The sequence below is a fragment of the Vombatus ursinus genome, unplaced genomic scaffold (genome assembly GCF_900497805.2).
Source record: "Vombatus ursinus unplaced genomic scaffold, bare-nosed wombat genome assembly UNPS02014807.1, whole genome shotgun sequence".
NCBI lineage: Eukaryota > Metazoa > Chordata > Mammalia > Diprotodontia > Vombatidae > Vombatus > Vombatus ursinus.
In genome coordinates, this window is record NW_020954585.1 from 10,910,828 (window position 1) to 10,917,613 (window position 6,786).

Consider the following 6,786-nt stretch of genomic DNA (forward strand, 5'->3'; position numbering starts at 1 on the left):
TCTGGGTCATTGAGTCCAACCTCATTTTAGTGATAAGGAAAATCAGATTCAAGTTTAGGGCCTTGTCCAGGATCTCACGAATAGTATATGTCTGAAGCAGGAGTCAGACCTAGAGGTTACTGACTCCAAGTCCAGTACCCTATAATTTCTATGTCGTGCTGACTTAAACCTATTACATTTGAAAATTAAATGTAAACTGAGAGACAATGGGTTGAGCATGATTAATTTATTAGTTAGGGTAGCAGTAACAATAAATTGGGTCAATAGTCTCTCTCAATGACCAAAGATCATAAGGTAGGATTTACTAGCCTTCATATAGTTTTGGGAAATACAAGAGAAAAAAGAACGAAGTTGAGTAGGTGGGGCAAACAATATGATTAGTTACACAGTAGACAGCGTCATGGGAGTGGGGACAACATGAATGGTTGGAAATTGGGAATAAGGGGCTAGCAACAGTCCCCTTCTTCCCTCCTGTGACTAAGAAATGTTCATTGTTTGAGTCTATCTTCAGGGTTAGAATAGTGGACCAGACTTCTTTAGATAACAAACCAGACATCCTTGAAGAATAGCTTGGTAATGTAAAAATACTAGACCAGACTACCTAATGTCCCCCTGCCTCCTTTAAGGGTAATGGATTTCCTTGACATAAGAATAGAACAGTGATTAATAAGTGATTTGAATTCCTAAAATTAACTCATTATGGGACAACTGAGTTTCTGAACTAAGTCCAGAGACAAAGAATCAGGACTTAGGCAGTCACAGGCCAAAATCAATTAACTGTAAATAGGATCAATTAAAAAAAACAAAACCAGAACCAATCTGATTATTTTAAACCCAAATCCTTTCTCTCCCAGTATTTCTAGGTTGTGTAGTTCCTGATAATTCCACATCTGTCTCCTATGCAAGGTTACAGTAACAGGCCTAGTCCTACGTCCCTCTGCCATCTGGTGGCCCATATACAATATAACACTTTTGGACTGGGCTCCGCAGCATCTTCTGGCCACAGATAATCTCCAGTGGACCCTACTCTCTAGGGAACTCCAGTTGCTAGCCCTGCCCTCATAGACCCTTTGAATTCACAAAGTTACCTGTTCAAGGAAAGGAAACAGAAAAGAAGGGAAGTCCAATACCAGGGCTCATACTTACGTAGGCTGGATATGTGCTCATGGCCACATTAAGACCAAGGGTTATGAAGGTACAATCTTTTCCTTACTTGACTCTAGAGATGCAGTTCAAAAACAGTTCTCTAAAGAAAGAAAAAAGAGAGGTGGAGAGGCAGGTCAATCTTTTTTGTACATCTACCAAATTAACAGCTCTTCTAGCTCAGCAGCCAATTAGAGAACTCATCATAATATCAGAGATTAAGCCTGTTAGCCCTGAGTCATATATATGACCAGAAGCCTCCCCCAAAATTCCCTTGTGGTCAGACAGAAGCAAGTAGGGAATATCTGTGAATGTTCTGTAAAACCCACATTACATTAGCTTTCAAGGTCCTCCGAGATCTGACTTTTATCTCTTCAACACTATTTCTCACTATTCTTCAGTGTTTACCTTATTGTTTGTGGGATATAGAAGAGGAACAGAGAACAGTATTGTAGAGAGAACTGAACCAAATTCAGATGTTCCCAAGGGCCACACACTGAGTAGAGGCATCAACCATTACTGAGGGTTTACAAAGAATGAACCCTGGGTGCATGCATGCACCCATACATGGGTGCATGCACGCACAGACACATACACACACACGTACACACACACACATACAGAAATGATTCTTACCCAAGAGCTCACAAACTGTCCAAAATATTTTATCCTCTACAAAAGAACCTTTTTTAGACATCTATAGCATTATCATATATATTATATATGTGTACATATACATATATGCACATATATCTATATGTGCCCGTGCGCATGCGCACACACACTCATACACATATGTGACTCACAATACTAGAGACAGATATGATTTTGGTTTGTTTCTCCATGTCATGTATCTGTACCTCAAACCCTTCCCATACTAAATGTTAGGCTACTCTTTCTTTGCCCTTTGTCACTCACCACTCTGTTGCTGCTGCTGGGTTGTCACTCTCTCCAGCCTGTGTGTGACTTGGCATTTGTCCCATGCTCTTGCTGCCACCAAGGATTGGAGTTTCATTTGTTTTGTTGTTTCTCACACTGACATTGTCCTTCATTGCTCCTTCATCAGGAAAGTGCTATAGCTCTTAATGAGGCAGCAGCATGCTGCTGGACTGGTTAACAAGTTTCTTGCCTTTTTTTTTTTTAATTAAACCCGTGGCTCACTTGATCGACAAACAAAAAAAGCTACAAAACCCTCCTGACTTACCGATTTCAACCAACAGTCCCATACCCCTATTTCCTCTTCAAATTAAAGTGACTGAATTTCATTGATCTCTTCTTCACCTCAAGGTACAGGCAGGACTTGCGTTCCACACATATCCCCTTATCGGGACTTTTTGAGCCTGGGAAAAATAACTTATGCCCTTTTCCATTTACCTTGTCAATTCCCATTCTCTTCCTCTAATCTCCACACCAGTGCCTAAAGCCAGGCTGTGCAAATTAATTTGAGCATAAGTGGCTGGAAGAAAGAAGGAGCATCTTAAATAATCAATACGCTGACTTTCATATAGTTACCTATTACTCAGGACGGAAGGGCAGGTTCTAGTATAGTTCTTCTGGTTTATGCTCACACACAGGATTCCCCCAAGGAATAGATCTAGATATAGATCTAGAACAGTTCTAGATCTTAACAACAACCCTCCCTGCCTCCTCTCCTTCTGTCCACATAGGGAATCATACCCTTACCTGTGAGTGCTCTGCTCGAACAAATATAAACTTTGATCCCTGAAACCTTACAAGATATCTTGGGTTTATGGGATAGATTTCTTTTTTTTCCTCTTCTCTACTTATTTATTTTATTATTGTTTTTAAAAAGTGGGACAATTAACTAATTTGCCCCATGTAGTCTTATTTATGATTTCTTGAAATATAGCATTGGATCAATACAGTATTATCTGTAGTTATATGAAAAAATGCTCTAAATCACTATTGATTAGAGAAACGCAAATCAAAACAACTCTGAGGTACCACATCACACCTATCAGATTGCCCAATGTGACAAAACAGGAAAATGATAAATGTTGGAAAAGGTGTGGGAAAATTGGAATACTAATGCATTGTTGGTGGAGTTGTGAAATGATCCAATCATTTTGGAGAGCAATTTGGAATTATGCCCAAAGGGCCATAAAAATGTGCATACCCTTTGACCCAGCAAAATAGCACTTCTAGGGCTGTATCCGAAAGAGATCATAAAAATGGGGAAAGGATCTACATGTACAAAAATATTTATAGCAGCTCTTTCTATGGTGGCAAAGAATCAGAAATTGAGGGAATGCCCATCAATTGAGGAATGTCTGAACAAGTTGTGGTATATGAATGTAATGGAATACTATTGAGCTATAAGAAATGATGAGCAAGATGAGCAGAAAAACCTGGAAAGACTTGTATGGACTGATGCAAAGTGAAATGAGCAGAACCAGGAGAACATTGTACACAGTAACAGCCACATTGTGCAACAACTAACTTTGAAAGACTTAGCTCTTCTCAGCAACACAAGGATCTAAGACATCTCCAAAAGTCTCATCATGGAAAATGCTATCCACATCCAGAGAAAGAACTATGGAGTTTGAATGCAGAGTGAAGCATACTATTTGCTCTTTTTTTTCCTTCTGTTTTGTTTTGTTTCTTCTTTCATGTGGTTCTTCCTATTGGTTCTAATTCTTCTTTACAACATGACTAATGTGCAAATATGTTTAATAGGAATGTATATGCAGAGCCTATATCAGATTGCACACCTTCTTGGGGAGGGAGGTGAAGAGGGTGAGGGAGAAAATTTAAAACTCAAAATCTTATGTAAGTGAATGTTGAAAACTAAAAATAAATTAATAAAAAAAAAAAAGAAAGAAAGAAATACGGCATTGGAAAAACAGGCTTTGATAAAGCCCATTGGGATTCAGAGCTACTTGACCATGCCTTAAATCTAAATCACTCTAGGTCCCAACCCAAACCTTACTTGGTTATTTGGGTTTTGGTGGCTCAGAGTGAATGTAAATGGCAGTTGTTTCTGTTTTGGCCAGAAATTCTGAAGGTCTTCCACTCCCATATTGATTTTTTTTTAAACTAGGTTAAAGAGTCCTTTTTTTCTCTGCTCATTTCTTACCTAGCCTTAATCATTGAATGGGCATTGCCTCAGACAAACTGAGACCTGGGAAAGACTTTAGCTTAAAAAGGCCAAGGTCTCTTACTGCATCCAGAGCCATCTCCATTTGCCCTGACCTATATCTTGTCACTGGACCCAGATGGCTCCAGAGGAGAGAGTGAAGCTGGTGACTTTGCATAACCCTGCTTTACTTAAATTCAATTCACTTGCAAGTGATATCTTGACTTGCAAGTGACAAACAAAAGGAAAAGGGTCTAAGCCCCGATGCAAGCACTCAGGCCAGTGATAAACCAAACACCGGACAGTTTCAAATGCAGAAGACTCACATCAGAGCCCATTAACAGCCAAGACAACTCTCCTTCGCTGTTTGATGAGTCTCACTGTCCCCTAAGACCTACGCAATCATGCATATTTATATTCCTTCTCTTAGATTAAGGCTCACCTTCAAGAGGGAAAGAAAGCACTTTGGTTGCCAGAGCCCACAGCCCCAGTGAGTCTCACTTCTCCAGAGATTCATAGAGTGCTCTAGGCTTATAGTACTATCCTTATGTTGAAGCCTCCCTTCAAGAAGAAAGTGCTCAGCACTTATCTGCACAAACCCCATAACTCATAGTACCAGTGAATGGTATGTTCCTGGTTTGCTTCTCCACACTGTGGTTCAATCCTTTGCTATTCTTCTACCCTGGCTCCTGTTCAGTCCCCACACACCATTGCTATTCTACCACTGTCATTCTATTGCTCCCTCTCCTGAGACAAAATGTTTCCCTGGGAAGGGATGCACAGGTTTTTGTTCCAGGGAATTAATCTGAATCTATGTAGAGTCCTTCCTCTCTCACGCCATCTCTCTTAACTTTGGTTCTAACCATCTATCTGTCTCTGGAGACCATGTCTAAGGGTGGAGCTCAGGGTGGACTATGAGTAAATTAGTTATCCTAAATGTGATGTTCAAGGGGCAAGGGAAGTAAGCAGGGTTGAGTCAGTTCATACTTTATTAAAGAACTAACCTTATGAAAGGAAATTAACACTGCTTTATGATAGGGAAAGTGATTTAAGGGAGGGATTAGTTCTAAGCAAAATAAACTCTAAGGATATACAAAAATATCTATAACTCTTTTTGAGATGGCAAAGGATGGGAATATGAGAGGTACCCATAATTTGGGAAATGGATAAACAAGTTATGGTATATAATTGTGACCAAATACTCTTTGAATTCTTATCGGCATAATGACCAATTAGAATTCCAGAAGAATAATGATGGAACATGCCACCCACCCCCTATTAGAAAGGTAAAGAACCCAGCAGAATAAGACAAACAATTTTTGGATATGGCCAACATGGACATTTGTTTTGAATGATCATGTGTTTGTAATGGTTTTGTTTTTCTTGTGTTCTCAATTTCAGAAAGGGGTGGGAGCAAGATTGGGATGGAATGTTGAGAAGATGAATCTTGGTTGATTAAAACAAATTAAAAAAATATATACACACACACATACACACCCACAAATATTTGGCTAGGCAGTGGGGTTAAGTAACTTGCCTGGGGTCACACAGCTAGTATCAAGTGTTCTGGTCTGAGGTCGCATTTGAACTCAGGTCCTCCTAACTCCAGGGCTCTATCCATTGCACCACCTAGCTGCCCCTGCATATATTTTTTAAAGTATTTATGGAGACATAAGGGAAATTCATAAGGGCCTTACCAGTTGGTTGGTTGGTTGTTGGCCTTCGTTCTCGAAGATGTTCTCAAAAACCAAAATGATATCACTGTGCTAGAGTCAAGTTTCAGTGTGTCTGACTGTGGCTGATCAGACCAATAGGAGCCTGGAATGCTCTATCACAGGTCGGGCACAAATAGTCTGTGTGAACCTTTGGGGTGGATTCTCTAAGTTTCTGCATCCTGCGTTTCCTTTGAGCTGTTTCAATTCTGCTTTGCTCATAGGAGACGGCACCTTCCCTGACGTGGACACACCATGCTAAGTGGTCCTGTGCCTGTGTCTCCCATGTCACACAATCAATTCCAAAGTTCTTAAGAGAGACCTTGAGAGTGTCCTTGTATCGCTTCTTCTGACCACCATGTGAATGCTTGGCTTGTGCTCTGTGAGTTCTCCATAAAATAGTCTTTTTGGAAAGTGGACGTTTTGCATTCGAACAACGTGATCGGCCCATTGGAGTTGCGCTCTCTGAAGCAGGCATGGCAGTTTAATTAGAGAAAGGACCTCAGTGTCTAGTATCTTACCTACCACATAAATGTAAAGGTGGGACTAGAATCTCCCACCCTATTGTAGTTGATGCCCAAACTAGGTGAGAAGATGTCTCAATCAGTCAATCATAGGTGGTCCTTAAGACTAAGGGTGGGGGGAGAGTTTGTAGCTAGGTGGCAGCTAGATGGCACAGTGAATGGAGCACCTGCCCTGGAGTCAGGAGGACCTGAGTTCAAATGTGACTTCAGAGACATAACACTCACTGTGTGACTCTGGGCAAGTCACTTAACCCCAATTGCCTCACACACACACACACACACACACACACACACACACACACACACACAC